We start from the raw sequence: 18,941 nt of genomic DNA on the forward strand, positions 1-18,941 counted from the left end.
CAAAGGTCAAAAGTTAGCCAAAGAAAGGTGGAAAGTAGAAACATATTTTCTTGTCAATACTGTATAAGTCAAAGGAAACTGATCCCAAAATAATTTATATGAGAAACTGAACCCTGACAGTCTTACCCTATTTTTGATTATCATGTCAGTATCTCTCAAATTTCAGGAAGAGATTTTTGGATTAATTGATGACAATCAACTTTTTTCAATTTATTCCACACTCTTCAAAGTCAGCTAATCCTTTCAAGATACTACTCTTGATACACACCCTCAGGTGATTTCAGATCTTATGATGTGATGACAAGACATTCAATATTCACCAGCTTTCATCTTATTTATCATACTTGGTTCATTTCCAAGGACTAAAGGCCTGAGTCATTAAAAATTATATGCTCCATTTAAGCAGGTTTTCTGCACACTTTACTCAGGGGAAAATGTTGAATGCATTTTCTCCCTTATAAAAGTATGCCTTTTATGATTAATCAACATTTAAACCTAGTATATAAGTAGATGCCTCTCAGCCTCACACCCTCATGGTGCATAATTCTGAAGAAAAGCAAACTTAAGTAATAAAGCCATCCTTGCATAAGTCCCCTCCCCACCCCCAGGTAATTATTTTTGGGGAAAAAAAAATCCCAGAGCTGTAAATTCCTTTTACCAGCCTATGTATTTTAACATGATTTCACTTAATATAGAGACTAGAACACTCCTCCCTTAGGGTAAATGTAACCAACAAATTGTTTCAAAATAACAAAACATGTATACTCTTTATCTTACTGCTTCTTTTTCAAATGTGCATTTTTATCAAAATATATGGCTTCTAGTATGATTTAAGTGAATGTTTATCATAAAATTAAAGTTTCTGAGAGCTATGATTATTCCAGAGAAGAAAAGATCAACTATACCAATAGTATTCCAACAAGTGAAATGATAGCTATGAAAGATAATACAACTAACATTTATGGTAACTCCTTTAATCCATACAATGATCTTATGAGGAAAGTTACAATTAATAGTATCCCCATTTTACAGATGACAAAGCCAAGACATGGAAAGGTTGAAAACTGTATCGAAGCTCCCACAGTAGTGCTAGTTTTAGTAACTTGTGGATGCAGCGTTCTAAGCATTGACGCTCAGGGCATCCTCACTATACTATTGCCAATCCATTCCCTATTGCTCCATTTTGGAAACTTCCATGTTTTTATTTCTTTATCACCACCCTAACAACCTTGACATGGTCTTTAAGATAATCACTTAAAAATTTTGCTTACTTACTCTTTGTAATTATTTACATGTTCCTCAAGTGTAGGAATTTTTCTTTTACTACAAGGGACATTCTGTGTTTTTAATTCTTAACCTGGGCATATGCAATTTGAGAATGTGGTTTCTGGTATAACCCTCTGCTCAGTATCTACATCTTCCGTACGCATCTTGTCCCTCAGTTAAAACAACTCTTAAACCTGTTCATATATTGTAGTGTATAATGAGCTTTGTGATCATATGTTATTGGTATATTTATTCCAATCAGAAACAATCTACCAGAAGAAATTATGACTATCACTGTGTATAGAAGGCTTCAAGTTAGAAAGAGAAATTTGGGCAAGGGAGAGTGCTTATTAAAACTCATCCTTATCTCCTTCAAAAGTACCAAATAGCTAAGCACTCAACACAATATTCTAAAACTAAAAGGAACAGAACGAGTGAAGATGGTGTCAGGTTGCACCTTAACCTACCACCAGGTCTCAGGGCATGGCACTGCAGAGTCAGGTCTTCTCCCTCTGGGAATAGGTGGCTACCGAGAGATGTGTTGGTTTTGTTAGATTGCCATCTATGAGCACCATCTCAACAGACATATACTCCGACTCCTCACAAGGGTTTTATCCTCATATAATACCTCCATCCTAGAAACTCGTACTCATCCAGCAAAGTAGGATCCAGTCTTCCCTCAAACGTTTACCCGAAGGCTATAGCATCAGAAGTAGAGCCTTGGCTCTCATCAGCTTGTTTCTCCTGAAGACCCACTCAGAAGAGCAGAGAAGTTAATCACTATTGGCCTGACTACTTCAGCTTCTACGAAAGTTTAAATACTTAGCAATTGAAGTACTATTACATCAAGCTTCATTGCCCAATACAATGTTATTTTCAGTTAATGCACTCCAAACAATGTATTTTAAAACAAAACATTCAGTAAAAAGTGTACTTTTCTTCCTCCTCAAGATGAGGGGAGGAGGTTTTCACATGTAGGAAAATCCACATTTACAGTCTGATCCCTGCTCGCCTTTCTTTCTTCAACTTACAAGAAATGTGTATTTAGAGAACTTCAAGAAATCCACTAAATGGCATATGATTAAAAAATGTACCACAATAAATGTCTTCAAAATAAGTTTTTTTAAAAAATTAAATAAAAATTAAAATTAAATAAAATAAAAATGAGCAGAGCACATGTACAAATATATTCATAAAACATACAATATACACAAGAAACATACAAATTATCAACTGTTTCTAAGGTTTCTCATTGATATTTACTTGCTATTTCCTCATTGGTTTGGTTTTCTACTATCAATCACTGGTAGACGTAAGAAATGGTGAAAAGAGAAGAAAATACAATGGAATAAAGACAGTCTCAGAGAATCAACACACACTGAGCTCCTTCAAGGTGGCAGACACTCAGTCTCATGCACAATACTTCATTTCAACTTGAAAACAACCTGATAGGATATGTAGGTAGGTGTTGTCCTCATTTTTTTCAGATCATGGGGTTGACTACAAGGCCATATTTCTTCCACAGCATAGTGATGACAACAAAAATTTTAATACATCAGCCAAAAATTTTAAATGAAAAGAATCATATAATCTGTTTTCTTTTTTACTGAAGTATAATTGATTTACAAGGTGTACAGCATAGTGATTCAGTATATTCACGGACAATTCTCCATTAAAAGTTATTCCAAGTTATTTCCCTCTTCTTAAAAAGGACTGCACAGAGAGGTGACAAATATTACCAAGGAACAGGCTGTTAAAAAGAAAACAAAGAGGTTCTTGGATAAATCCACGGGGAACACTGGTGTTTAAAGTGTCTTCATAGTTCAACATCGTAATTTAGCTTTATGAGAACAAAGATCATGATTCCTAAATTATCATTCTGGCTCATGAATATACACTGGTGCCTCAATGCCCCCTGAATCAAGCCCAAACTTCTCTTACTGACATACAAATTCCTTTACAACATATGTTTATGCAACCTTATTTCATCCTAGCTTCCAGCCCAACTTTTAGTGTCTGTCCTCAACATGTGCCTAGTTCATTCTCACTCCCCTGACCTTATCATAGAAATAACTTCATCTTCCTCTCCACGACTTCAAATCTACACCTTGTTCAATCCACCTGTTCAAACCCATTCTTCACCCATGGAACTTTCCCTGATAACTCTTCCATAACTTATTTCTTTTAACTTTCACATTGTTAACCCTAGGTCATAAAGAATCTTTTATTGTGCCCTAACCCATTAATTTCTATATTTTTCTTTCTCATCAATAAAATTGGGAACTAAGGCCACATACTTTCCTCCACTCAGACCTTTTCTTCACTCAGTAATCTACCATGCACTTGAATGAATTCAATAAATTCATATTGACATATCTATTGACTTCTTTTTCTGCTTGTTTTATTTATTTATTTTTTCTCATTAAACTTTGTTTTAATGGGTTTCAAAATTCTGTGACAGATTTTTGGTCAAGTTGTTTCCATTAAAAAAGTACTGATTTTAAAAACTAATAACTTAAAACTGCCACACACACAAAAGAAACAAATGGTCCACAAAACATTCTCCTTTCCTTCTGAAGGTTTTACGATGCATTGTTACCATTAACCAGCCTTTTACTATTAAACTTAAATGGCCAATTGAGACAAACAGTTCTGAGACCGTTCTTCCACCACTGATTAAGACTGAGGTGGCAGGTATTGGGGATAATATTCATTTAGCCTTCTGAGCTTTCTGGGTGGACTTGGTGACCTTGCCAGCTCCAGCTGCCTTCTTGTCCACTGCCTTGATGACACCCACAGCAACCGTCTGTCTCATGTCACAGACAGCAAAATGGCTCAGAGGAGGATAGTCAGAGACGCTCTCAACACACATGGGCTTGCCAGGAACCATGTCAACAATGGCAGCATCACCAGATTTCAAGAACTTGGGGCCATCTTCCAGCTTTTTCCCAGAATGATGGTCAATCTTCTCCTTCAGTTCAGCAAACTTGCAAGCAATGTGAGCTGTGTGACAGTCCAGCACAGGTGCATATCCAGCACTGATCTGGCCTGGATGGTTCAAGATAATCACTTGAGCTGTGAAGCCAGCTGCTTCCATTGGTGGATCAGTTTTGCTGTCACCAGCCACACTGCCACGATGAACATCCTTGACAGGCACGTTCTTGACGTTGAAGCCCACATTGTCCCCAGGTAGGGCTTCACTCAAAGCTTCATGGTGCATCTCAACAGACTTGACTTCAGTTGTAACGTTGACAGGAGCAAAGTTGACCACCATGCCAGGTGTGAGAACACCAGTCTACACTCGACTCACAGGAACAGTACCAGTACCACCAATCTTGTAGACATCCTGGAGGGGCAGATGCAAGGGCTTGTCAGTTGGCTGAGTTGGTGTCAGGATGCAATCCAGAGCCTCAAGCAGCATGGTTCCACTGGCATTGCCATCTTTATGGGTGACTTTCCATCCCTTGAACCAGGCGTGTTAGCACTCGGCTCCAGCATGTTGTCACCATTCCAGCCAGAAATTGGCACAAATGCTATGGTGTCAAGGTTGTAGCCAATTTTCTTAACGTAGGTGCTGACTTCCTTAACAATTTCCTCGTATCTCTTCTGGCTGTAGGGTGGCTCAGTGGAATCCATCTTATTAATGCCAATGATTAGTTGTTTCACACCCAGAGTGTAAGCCAGAAGGGCATGCTCAGGAGTCTGCCCATTCTTGGAGATACCTGCTTCAAATTCACCAACACCAGCAGCCACAATCAGGACAGCACAGTCAGCCTGAGATGTGCCTGTAATCATGTTTTTGATGAAGTCTCTGTGTCCTGGGGCATCAATAATGGTCACGTAGTACTTGCTGGTCTCGAATTTCCACAGGGAGATATCATGGTGATACCATGCTCACGTTCTGCCTTCAGCTTGTCCAAGACCCAGGTATACTTGAAGGAGCCCTTTCCCATCTTGGTAGCCTCCTTCTCGAACTTTTCGATGGTTCTCTTGTTGATGCCACCACATTTGTAGATCAGATGGCCGGTGGTGGTAGACTTGCCTGAATCTACGTGTCCGATGACCACAATGTTGATGTGAGTCTTCTTTCCCTTTTTGGCTTAGATTTAGTGGTGGTTTTCACGACACCTGTGTCCTGGCGGCAAACCCATTGTGAAAAAGCTGCTTGTTTTATTTTCGTTTTTTGTTTTTTATTTGTTTTAGAGGGAGGTAATTAGGTTTATTTGTTTATTTTAATGGAGGGTCAGGGTATTGAACTCAGGACCTTGTGCATGCATGTTAAGCATGCACTGTTCCACTGAGCTATACCTTCCCCCAACAACGTACTGGGGATTGAACCCAGGACCTCATGCTTGCTAGGCACACATTCTACCTCTTAGCTATACCCTCACCCCCTAATGACTTCTGATATGAATATCATACAAAAACCCTGAATGCCAAATTATCACTTCTAGAGAACCCAGTAACAAATGCCAAAATAAAGATGTGTGGTTGAATTTTTATCGTTTTTAGGTAATGTTTCTGAATATTAGGGATTTGAAATAGCAATAATGTGCAGAAATTATATATCTAACTGGACATCTCAGTAATGAGTATTTTACCAACTAAACAATCCCTTGATGTGTGGAAGCAGCGCAGAGTAGGAGAAATGCTTGCCTCAGTTTACAACCTGAGTCAACCACCAATCAGAATCATTGTTTTGAGCAAGTTACTTTATATCTGTTTTCTCACTGGTGAAATGGGAATGACAATAAAACCGACAACATTAAGTTGTGATGTGACTTAAATAAAAGAACATAAATGAAACATGTCATGCCTGGCACATGTTAAATAGCCAATAAATAAGAAAAATAGTCTGTATCTTGATTGCGGTGGTGGTTATGAAACTATACTATTTGACAAAACTCATCAAGCAATGTATTTGTTTCTTACTGTATGTAAACACCATAACAAACCTGAATTTTAAAATAGTGGTATTTTTAAATGAATAAACTGGGACTAGGCAGCCAAAATTACAACCAAAATCATATCACAGTTTCCATCTGTTGAAAACACCACCACCAATGAAGCTAAGCATGGGACATTAGGTGCAGCTGCTGACAGTACTTGAGCTGCCACCTTACCACTACCACATTACTGCTTTTTTACATCACTAGCTCCCGATCTAAAGCCCCAGATGGATGCAGCTGATTGGCTGCACTAGATCACATGAATACCATAAGTGCAAATGACCTTGGGAAGCAGAGTATCCTCTCCTCTTGGCTTTAGTAGAAAACTTTCCAGAACTCAAATGAAGGAGAATTCTCAAACATAGAAAAGAAAAATTATCAACTACACTACAATGCTGAAAAATCTTTAAGATCAATAAGAAAAAGACAAATACATCAATACAACATTGGAGAAAGTATATAAAATTGATGGCATATCTCCCCCCAAAAATAAGCATTTGAAAATATTTCATATTTAATAAGTTTATTTCTAGGTATTTTGTTGTTTTTGATGTAATAGAAACATCTCTGCCATTTATAAAATTCTGCTTTTTGAAGTGAAAAAAAAAGTGAATGAAGGGCCACAAATAGCAAAATATCCTTCTCTTTTATGGGTGAGTTGTATTCCATTTTATATATATATATACTGCATCTCCATTATCTATTCAACTGTTGATGTGCACTTAGGATGCTTCCATATCTTGGCAATTATAAATAATGTTGCTGTTAATAGCAGGGTGTATGTATCTTTTTGAGTTAATTCTTGTTTGTGGTTAGCTTTATTCCCTTGATAACTATGTAAGTTTAAAAAGCTAAGCTCTAAACGTTCTTAGAAACAATGAACAATACATATACGTAAATCTAAAAATATATGTGCAGTAAAAAAAAAATGATCTATCAAGCCATGAAAGACACAGAAGAAACTTAAAAGACATATTACTAAATGAAAGAAGCCAGTATGAAAAGGCTAAAAACTGTACGATTCCAACCAAATGACATTCTGGGAAAGGTAAAGTTACAGAAACAATAAAAAGATCATAGTTTCCAGGGGCTTGGGGAGAGGGAGGGAGGGAGGAATGAATAGATGGAGCACAAGGGATTTTTAAGGCAATGAAATTATTCTCTATGAAATTATTCTGTAGTGGTGGCTATATGTCATTATGCATTTGTCAAAACCCATAGAATGTACAACATCAAGAGTGAAACCTAATGTAAACTATGGACTTTGGTTGATAATAATGTGTCCATGTTGGTTCATCAACTGTACCAAATACGCCACAGTGATGAGGGATGTTGAGGGTAGGGGAATATATATGTGTGGGTGGGGAGGGCTATGTGCAAACTCTGTGTTTTCTGCTCAATTCTGTTGTGAACCTGAAACTGCTCCAAAAGAATAAACTCTATTTTAAAAAAAAGAAAAACACAAAATATTTCATATTTAATTTCACTAGTAACCAAAGTAAATTACAAGTATAACATATTTTTAAATAAATTTGTTAAGTTTTTTTAATATGCCCAGATTGGGAGAGGGTTTGAGAAATGAGTATTTTATAAACCAAGATGAACATACACATTGCTAATATAATATTTCTAGAGGACATTTGGCAATATCTATTAAGAGTTTCAAAAATGTTCATTCTCTTTGACCAAGCAATTTCACTTCTAGGAATTCAACCTAGTAACATATTTTCAGAAATACCCAAAGACAGATGCACAGATGCTGGTTCTAACAGCAAAAGCTTGGAGAAATTATCAAGGCCCAGCTATAGGCAATTGATTACATGATTTATATGATACTGTTCTCACTTTGGAAGATTAGTCACATAAAACTGTGTTTACACAATTTTAACAATATGAATGATGCTCATTTTGTTAAGAGAAATAGAATTTATCATTTATGTACACCTGATGAAGTGTCTTCATTTACATGGAAAAGTATTGTAACTATATATGTAAAATTTTGAATGATATTACTAAATGGTGATATCATAAGTGATTTGGGGGTTTTGTTCATCTATTTCTCTGAAAAATATTAAATAAATGTGTCTTTTATAATAAGAAAAACAACAAACTTATTTTTTGAAGTTAGAAATTGTCCCTTCAGCCTACAAAGACTCATTTCCCTTAACTAATCACTATGTATCTATCATGTCTTGATTTATCCAAGTCTATTTTGAGGCTAGTTCTACATTTCCACCAAAACCACCAACTCTTTCAGTACCAAATTTCATATGTTTACTACCTGCAGCAAGTTATATTTCTTTTTATTTGTGTTAAAAATTTCCTCTTTAAACTTCCAAATAAGCTTTCACAAGACGGGAATTAACATTTATTGAACACCTACTATGTGCCAGGAACTATTTAAATCCCATTCACATATGTTCGTTCATTTGCATTTAAGTCTGGTTTCAATTATACATAACTCTCATAATTTGACAGGCATCAATCATTTTTCATTTTAGCATGCATATTGCCAGACAGATGAGAGCAAATATTTTTAGACTGTCCTCAGATGGCAGCACTCACATTCTCTTGATTCAGTTCAGGTGCCCTTTTCTGGACATCCTCTAGCTAGTCCTCTGGTTGCAACATCCAAAATTCCACATGTTGATCTCCTGACGCTAATACCCTTTATGATAATTTCCAGAAATAGCCAGCATTTTGAGAAACATGTTGCTTTCTTGTGGGAGAATCTACTCTTAGAAATCTCTCAAGTAACCCCCAGTTCTTGGGAATGAAAAGGTTTAGCAATATATTTTATCAGTATTTTTTAAAAGATAAATTAAACCTACTTGTCATACATCTGAAGCCTTGTTAATGATGTAACAGCAAATGCTTCCACAGCAATATATCTCTCAGTTTCTATGTGTTATGAGGTTTCTACCTACTGGGAGATGGTCTTATTCATTCTTTCTCTGTGCCTTGTCTGGACAAGAAAGATATGGTTCTATCCCAAATTGATCTGGAAACCCCAAGCAACATAATTACCATTAAGCAACACTTTTGCTTCTGGGGTCAGAAAAAATCCCAAGGACTGAAAAATAGAAACTAAATCTGTTCTTTTAGTTCAGCAATACAGTAGGTCAATATTAAGAGGTTCTGTCTAAAAGTGAGCACAATTTCTTTCCTTCTCTCTCTCTCCACCTGCCTCCTTCCCTCCAGCAAAATAATACAAAGCCATTTGAGTTATTAGCTTAAAGGCTCCTTGAAATATGATTGTGCAAAGGATGGTAGTGAGTCACAGAATGACCTTGGTAACTCTATGGAGCAGGTCTCTCTACAAGATCTATCTAAAAAACTCCAGTTTCTATTCCTTAGGAGCTAATGAGCTAAGGGAATTTGATAACTAACCCATGATTTTATATCTCATTTTTAAAGCTTTACTACTGCAATGAATATTGATACTGGTCCATAGAGTCAAACCCAAAAAGAACTCCAAATGGAGCTAATGAAAATTATGGGGCAGACCAAGAGGAAATCAAGCAGAAGTCCTAAAATAAATCAGATACTCTATAAAGCCATACATGAATGCCAGGGTCTGTGAACAGGATTATCATATGCCTTATAGACCCATCATGTTATATGAGGCTTTTACTATAAAACTCATGGAATCTAATTGATTCTCAAGGTTTTAAAGGAATTACGGTTCATCTAGCCAAAACTCTACCGTATTTGTAAGACCCCTTCTCAACATAACCATCAAAGGAACCCGCAGCTTATGCTTAAACTTCCCCATTGATAGAGTGCTGATTAACTCATGAAGCAGCCAGTTTCAGCTCCAGAGACCTCAAATCACTGGGAAGTTCTACTGTTACTAAATTAAAAGCTGCTACTCTGCTCTTTCTATATCTACCCTCTAGGAAGAAGGTACATCTGAGGGTTCCCTAAAAGTGTGTGCATATTGTTCTTAAACTTCCTAAAATATATGTATATATATTGTGAGTACATTTTTCTGCATCAAATGTCCACACATCAAACGTCCAAAGCATGTTCATCAGATGCACAAAAGTGTCTACAACTCACAAAACTTAAGAATCGCTGTCCTATGGGTAACACAGAATAAACCTAAATCTTATTATCCATGAGAGATATTTGAAGGCAAGAATCACACAGCTGCAAGTCTTCCATTTGCAAGTCAACGACATGTAATTCTTTAACCTGTTTCTCATTTCAGTAGCTTATTCAACTGACTATATTTCTTCAGCATGTTAAATGTCACCTGTAAAACACGGCCCCCAAACCAGGCAGCATACCCTAGGAATTCTGCAGCACAAACAGAACAGGTTTGCCCTCCCCCACCCTTTACTGGGTGCTCTACTTCTACTAATGAAGCTTAAGAACTCCAGTTATTTCTATCAACTGGGCAGGTGCTGGTTCCGAGGCCATGAGATTGCTCTACATGAATAAGACAAAGCACGACGGAAAAGGGGGCCTTAGCCCAGTCAGCACAGCTCTTCACTTCCCCGCAAGAGGCATGTGTTAAAACTCACATACATATACACCAAAAAAATAGGCTATTTGACTTTATGTTAATTTTAAAAGTTTTTCTCAGAGGAAAAAAACCCTTATCCTGAACCCCTGACAACTGGGAAGGGGGTGTGGAGAGAGAGAGAGGACTATTGCTTTTAATTAAACTTAACATAAACAGAATTAAACCTGCTCCTTTTTCTCCCTGCTTCTTATAACTCTTTCTCCATAAACAATTGGATACATGGATTTTAGTGAAGCTCTCTCTACAGATCCGGGAATCAAATCTTAATTTAATCCAAAGTGAGGCAGCTTGTGAGTGGGAAGCATTCTTCTGTCAGAGACCTTTTGCTGTGACCTAAATTCAGCCTCTAATGATCCAAAACCGAAGTCTAAGGTACCATACTGTTAATCCGCCAACACCGTACATACAGCTTTAGGTGCCTAATATGCCCGATTTGTGTCCTCATTGCAATGCCATCGATCAGAGAGTCTCAGCTCCTGCTCCAGAGATGATGCACTGGTTTTCAGGCATTTTTTCCAGAACACGATAAAAGCCTACAAAATGCAGGCTGACTGATAAGTCAAGCACAAGAAAATGAAAGAGAGAGATGGGTTATACGTATATGAAAGGAAAGCAAGCTCTATGAAAAATCTACCAAGTTATCCGTTCATAAGCATGGGTTTTTCTTTAACACAAGTGAGAATTAACAGAGAAGAAAAGAGTAAGGCAGATCCAACAAAGATTTTTGTCAAAGCAACTGTTCGGTCCTGGGAGGCTCCGCCAGCTGTCTGGTTGAGTGAGGAATCCGCAGCCATGGCTCGCTGGTTGCAAAGCTGGGAACAGAGTCAGAACTGAAGCCTCATTGCCATAGGAACACTAACTTCTGCATTTTCCTTTTCCTCATAAAACCACACATGAGAACTGCTAATAAGTTTCACATTTCTTGGCTTTGTAAGAGAAAAATCTTAAGATGTGCATAACTTGGCAATACTCCTCAGGTTTGGAAGCTTGATGGAATTTTCAGAGTATTCCTACAGGATGTGTCCTTGTTTTTTTTAAGTAAAGTTGATTATATTAAAGAATTCAGTGAGACCTATACCCCATACCCTTATGGATTGATACCTGTTTTCTTCCTTTCTTCCTTTTTTTTCTTTTATATTTCCTACATTTTATTATGGAAGTTGTCAAACATACAAAAAAACAAATTGCACACCAAACACCCAGATACTCACCATAATTCTACAATTGTTAACATTTTGCTATATTGATTTCATCACTTATCTATGCATCTAGGATATTTTCTTCTTATTCACAAAAAAGAGAGAGAGAGAGTTGATATGAGAAGAAAAGTCACATAAGTTCTAAACAAGTGAGAATTTTTTTTAATTTAATTTTTATTATTTGAGGGGGAAGGTAATTAGGTATTTATTCATTTATTTATATGATGGTACTGGGGTTTGAAACCAGGACCTCGTGCATGCTAAGCATGCACTCTATCACTGAGGGATAACCTCCCCTTGAGAATTTTTTTAAATAATAAAATAATTCTTTTTTTTAATCTTAAAGATTTAAACAGAGTATTATATAACAACATTTATCTAGTGGATTTGTTGTGATCCCTTCAAGATGTTTAATCCTGTCATGCCTACTGATGCAAATATCCTTATCACTTCTAGGCATTACAACAATCTTTTTTTGTTAGGATGGCAATTACATTGTTTTTGATACAATGATGTATTAATGATCTACCTTGTAGCATGCCAGAAATTGTTCTGGGCACTGGGGGAGAAAAAAGATGACTAAGATAGAGTTCTGGTCTTCAAAGAATTCGGTCTAGTAGGGGAGGCAGTCTAGTCAGGAAGATGCCCGGACCAAAATAAGGTGAGGTAAATACTGCCATTCACAAGTGTTACATGGGGACTGATTAGCCTATCAGGTCTTAAACGTTCTCATCACAAGATAATTAAAAATGTGTAGCTATGTGAGGTGATGGATGTTAACTGAAATTATTGTGGTAATCATTTTGTAATATTACATATATCAAATCATTATTATACACCTTAAAATGATATGTTATATGTCAACTATATTTCAATAAAACTGGACAACAATGACACAACACACCCTACTGAGCAGAAACTGGGCAAGGGGGAAGGATGGAAACCTTCCCTGAGACAAACAGTTAAGTTTTCTATCAACAAAGCATGAGTTGACCAACAGGACAACATGAGAAAGAACATTCTCAGCAGAGATGAAAATGTGCGATGACCATGCTAAACAAGAACCAGTTCACAGATTTAGTCAAGAACCAAGTGGACCTTCATATCACCAAGAATATAATGCCTTCTAATATAACAACACCTCATGAACTAAAACAGTGATCAGACTCAAGCTTGATTACATCTAAATGTTAAGTGAAATAACTCAAAATAAAATGGGCTTCTTACAGGCTCCAAGTAATTACCATGGATATTTTTTCACTACAGTATTTGAATGCAGGATATTGATAAAAAAAAAAACAGACATTTCTGAATCTGCTTGATGACATCTAATCATAAACACAACAAAATGCCACAGTAATTATCACTTATCAACGATTTGTATTTTTACAGCATTTATATACCAGCTTTTCTTTGCTCCCCATTTCTCCACTGAGTGTGATTTTTTTTGCAGACATAGTATGATAAATGTATTGTTGGTTAAGGTGCTATATATGCTATTTTTGTAAATTAGGGATTTATTAGCTGGAGTTTTTGTTGTCATGTCATCTTGAATGAATGTTTGTTTCTATCTTCACTAGCCTAGAAATTAGGAAAATATAAAGAGATTTATGACAAAATTATCTGTGAATCTTGAAGAGAATGGATTTGTGGTGTGTTACAAAGTGGACACCAGTCACAAACTGTGGGGTGATTAGATAGCAATAATTAGTTGACAAAAAATAAAATAAATGTTAGAAATAATAAAGGCTATTTATAATAAAATCATATAATAAAATACATTTTCCAGTCAAATTGAATTAATAATTAATAAATAAAAATAGATGTGTCTCATATTTACAAGCAGCACGTAGAAAGTGGTAAAGCCAATATTCAGAGTGTTCTCACTAGCTAAAGACAGTGGGTTTACTACAAAGGCTTAATTGTGATAAGACTCATTCTAGGAAACTCCTCATACTGGGGCTTTAGAGAAGCTTTACATATCTGATACCAGCAAAGGAAAAACTGCTATAAGTTGGAGATTCAATTACCTAATTATTATTAGATTTGCTAGAAAGAATCAGTATCACTCTTCTCTTGTATGATGGAACTAACATAGCAAACCAGAAGTAGTTTCAGGATTTTCATTATGTTATCATTTCAACAATCTCTGGTGTATCTCTGTTCATGAATAACACTTTGCTCAAGAATGTCTCTTCTCCTAATAGGATGAATGCTACCCTAAGTCGGATACTACATTAAGTAGAAACGAATTTGCAAAGTCAGAGTTATATAATCCATACTATTTTACTCTTATTTCATACCATCATTGAACAGTTCTAGTATCTGATTTGCCATAATTTGTTTTACTATCAATATCATTTTGATAAAAGTATACACACCTTTTCTTATTATAATGTATGAAAATTATATTTCTATACTATTTGCATTCTTGGTTATAAAATAACTTCAAGGTAGTAGTTAATTTATTTGTGCCAAGGCTACTTTGATGATTTGTCTAAAGCAACACTGAAATGGAAGGATTTTTTTTTATTAACAGCCATTAAATATACTCTCATTTTAGGCACAGATCATGCAGTAGGATATAGCTATTCACTTAGTGCCTCAGCCTGTCAAAGAAAATTACATAAAGTGCATTGTTTGTCCTTTCCACTGTGCTCTCAGAGAGGAAAGACATTCATTCCACCAACTTCAATTTTGCAACAAAGTTACCACCACATAATGGTACAACTGGCAGAGCTGATATTTTTTTAGGAAATGCCAATTAAACAAAAAACCACTTCACTAGAATAAAATAATAATAACTATAGCAAGCAGACTTAAACTATGGGGGCAACTTGTTCAATGTGGTTAAAATGGTCACTGAATTTTTGATAATTTGCTATTATACTAAAATAGTCTGGGGGTTGTCAAAGAAACTGAACAATTCTTATAAGCCTGTAAATTACTTACCACACAATACCATCATGTAGGCTATACATCTGCTAAGTGAATGGGCAATCTGTAAGCATTAAAATATGACATGGCAAATGGTAAATTTACTCTTCTACACTTAAGTTAATAATGGAATTTGCAGCCTGGTAAGACAAGAAGTGTAGCCATGTCATTCAGTTTTCCTCATTAAATCCTTCCCTTTTTATCTAGGCCAACTTGACAAAAGAAGTGTTCTGTTTTGTTCTGTTTTACTTTGGGTCTTCACATAGTAAATTCACGATTGTTCTCTCATTGAACTTGGAGGCCTTCTCCCAGGGCTGGCACAGTTCTCTGTGCATGGCTCCATGTCACACACTTCCCCAGCCCGTCCAGCATGCTTTATGGACCCCCCTCTTCCCTATGAGGCTATTCCTTCCTTGAGGACTGGAATAAGCAAGTCTTTCTTGACTTTGCATCCCAGCACTTAGGATAGTGCCTGAAATATAGCATTGGCTCAATAAACACTTGGTAAGTGAGTTAAACCACCAACTCAAAGGGAAAAAAGGTTCAATCTAATGTGAATTAATATTAACAACTTGCCCTTTTCTTTTCCTTTGTCTTAATCCTTTCTCTCCACCTTGCTCATTGCTCACTCCTCTTTGTGCCCCTCCTCCCTTCTTCTCCCTCTCAAAATGCTGTCAAATAACTATTCCTTAAAAGATAAAGAATAGCTTAACCAGTATCTAGTACCTAGCCTGCAGTAAAGCACATTCTCCATAAGTGATTTCCAAATAAAGGATAGGAGAGAGCTAAGGGAGGAGAAAGGAAGTGTAAATAGTCAAAAAAAATCTATAGAGAAGCTATATCTTCAAGGCTTATCACAGTATAAAAAAGGGTTTTAATTTGCCCTTTCCTCTTTTTCTTTTGGTGTAATTTATCACCAAGTTGGCAAACTATGTGCATGTTCAGAAGGCAACCATGATTATTAATTGTTGGTTCCGATGTGATGCTGTTGGCATTAACATAAGCAAAATTGTGCTCAAGTATTACATACATCTTGAGTTTTCTCTATAACTCCTATGTCTTGCTATAATTTTCTAAAGATTAAACATGATTTAAATGAAAAACATAGATTTCACCTGAGAAAGATCAGCCCTGGTGTTCCAGATTGTAGCCCATTTCTCTGACTAAGAAATAAATATGCTCCTTGTCTATCAGACTGTCAGATTGTAGGGAAATCAATTACATCAAATGATGCTCAAAACCCCAGGAGTGTAAGAAAAGTCAAACCCACACCCACCCATCCACTTTAGGTGAGGAAAAAATAAACAGCATGTGGAATCTGGATTATGGGTTCAGTTTAATTCAATCAATGGCTGAATATTTGTTTAATTCAATCAATGTCTGAATATTTGTTTCCTGGATGTTTGTTAAATATTTGCATGGGGGAATCAGGTTAATTAATGCATAAAAGTAGTCTGACTTCAGAGTAACTTTCTGTATAATTAGGAAAGAAAGAAAGCTGGAGATGTCGGCTCTTTATGGAAGTCGATTTCTCTTCTGTGCTGACCAAATAATAGGAAAGAGACAATTTTTGGTGCAAAGATTTTTTTATTTTAAGAGCAGAAGATATAAGTGACATTTTCTGTGCACTGTCATAGTTTTTCTAGGCTAAACGGTAGTAGAAATGTCTGTGATTTCATTCAGTGTACTCTTTTAAAATCAATTTTTGCCATTAAAATTGTCATTGTTTTCATTCAAAATTTTACATAATTGTAGTGAAATAGAGATGTACTGGTGACTGTCTTTTCATATACTTTTTAAGAGAATCAAATCTATATAAAAGAAATACTTCATTTGGGAGAGGATTTTAAAAGGATGGATTAATTTATTAATGGTAAAACTCACCCAGTCCAGCAGAGTATTTTCAGTGAGCATACTCTGTGAATCACTGCTTCTTGTCATCTGAGAGGTGTTTTCAGACTGTCACAGTGTCACACATACACAGAGTATTATGTAAGACAGACAACATAGCTTTATCTTCCCTATATTCAAGAACTTCAAAGTTTACCCAAACCACTGCTATCTCTGTGGTCCTAGGTCCAGAACCAGAGCCCATGGCGTACTACTACTGTAGGACCAGACCAGGGCTCAGAAAGTCGTTCCTGCCCCATTCATGAAATATTTCCTGTGTCCCCAGGTGCTGTCATGCTTGAAATTCTCGCTTTAGAGATTCATTCATTTGGGTTAAACATTATCCTCTGATTAAAAAATGCAAATAAATGGAATAAAACATTAAGCTACTAATCCATAAAAACCATAAATCACAAGACTGAAGCAACACTTGAAATCATCTATTCCCACCTCTGCTCTACAGAGAATCTATGTCTGATGAGAAACCTGGTTAAGCCATTTTAAAATGGCTGGAAGGAAGAACAGGTACAGATAGAGAAGTTCAAGGGGATAAAGAAGTGCCATCTTATTCACCATTGTTAGGAACTGATGCTGGTCTAGTTACCTAATGTTGCTACAGTATTTTGACATAGTATCAAGAAAACAGATTTTGAAGACAAACAGAACCACTATCTTCTGGCTATATCACTTAGGCAAGATTTTTCATCTTCTCAGCTCTGGTTTCTTATTATAAATAGTTAAAAAATAAGACCTGCCTTTAATGATCATTTTAAGAAGAAAAAGAAGTAAGAGTTGTGACAAGTAGTAGTTTATTGCTTTCTTTTTCTTTCTTTTTTTAAGTGTCTTCAAACTGTCTAAAACATCTGGTACCAGACTTCACATGAAGACAGCCACTGTTTTCTAAAGTCAAGTCATTCAACAACCACAGCATTGGCAATTTATGGTAGCACTTTCAAAGGTGTAGAAACACTACTCAATTTTATATCAACTCAGGTTTTTTAAAAGAGCTAAACCCAGGTGATTACTCATAACCACAAGTATGTATGTTCTATGAGGGAAGGGATTTTTATTTTGTTCATAACTATATAACCAACATGTGGAAATGTGGAACACTGCCCAACACATAATGAGAGCACATAGTCACTGAACAAATAAATGAATGCTTAGCATCCTATTTCTCTGCAAGACAGGGAGAGACTTTTTAAGGAAGGAAAAGGGCATTACAGCTACCAATAAGTTTATTTTACATAAACATGCAAAGGTTGTAATAGTGAAGAAAAAGGAGAGGAGACGAAAGAAAAGGGCATCAGCCAATATTTGCTGTATACCTGTTAGTGCCAGGTATTTCGTGGACATTACTTTTACTCCTCCCAGCACCCTACGAGATAGATTTTACAACCCTCATTGTAAGATAGGGACACTGAAGAGATATTAGCGACTTATCTAATGGGACAACACTGGTTGTTGTAAGTAAAAGGTAACCCTGGGATCGTTTGACTTGAAAATCCACATTCTTTTTACAGTGCTATGTATGTCTCCTCAAACTTCCAAAACAGATCAAAAAAAAAAAAAATTGACAAGCCCAAATGCAGAGGTGGAATGGGAAAGGAGGAAAAGTAGAAAACCATTTTGCCAAAAAGGAACATAAATGCTTCTGTTTCAAAAGTTAACATGAGGATAGAAAAGTGTTTCAGAAACACAGCAATGAAAATTCATGTCCAAATTTCATTGGTTTTAATTTTTAAACATTTTTATTAAGATATAATTATACGATTCTAGTTACAATGTATTTAATAGCTCATTGACTTCACACACATCATACAAAACACACAAAACCTTCACTCTCTAATATGTTTTTCCTATTAGAATTTGTAGATGACTTCAAGTATTCATCTCACAGGTTATAATTAATTTCAATGGGTTCTGCATTATCTCTGTGGCTGGAATTTCTGGAAAAGTACATCTGATGATTCAGTTAATGAATAATTATATAAGGTAGGAGACTAAACCAGAGGCTACATATTGGCAAGTGTAAGCTGTGGCTGTAGAACTGTTGGGTAAGTTCATCTAGGTTGCATTAAGTGCTATGGATCAGAGATTTGCCTCAACAAGTTAGAGAAAGTCATGCTGCGCCCTGGGGAGGAATAAGCTAAACTGAACTGAATTAAA

At 36.2% G+C, this 18,941-nt stretch overlaps 1 long non-coding RNA gene and 1 pseudogene across 1 annotated transcript in view; both read right to left on the bottom strand.

Annotated features, from left to right (window-relative positions):
* Positions 1-18,941, bottom strand: part of LOC116280637 (uncharacterized) — a 459,686-nt gene that overhangs the window by 427,096 nt on the left and 13,649 nt on the right. The gene's annotated exons all lie outside the window — the stretch shown is intronic.
* On the bottom strand, positions 3,682-5,409 carry LOC102532952 (elongation factor 1-alpha 1 pseudogene; annotated as a pseudogene).

The sequence above is a fragment of the Vicugna pacos genome, chromosome 5 (genome assembly GCF_048564905.1).
Source record: "Vicugna pacos chromosome 5, VicPac4, whole genome shotgun sequence".
In the NCBI taxonomy this organism is placed as follows: domain Eukaryota; kingdom Metazoa; phylum Chordata; class Mammalia; order Artiodactyla; family Camelidae; genus Vicugna; species Vicugna pacos.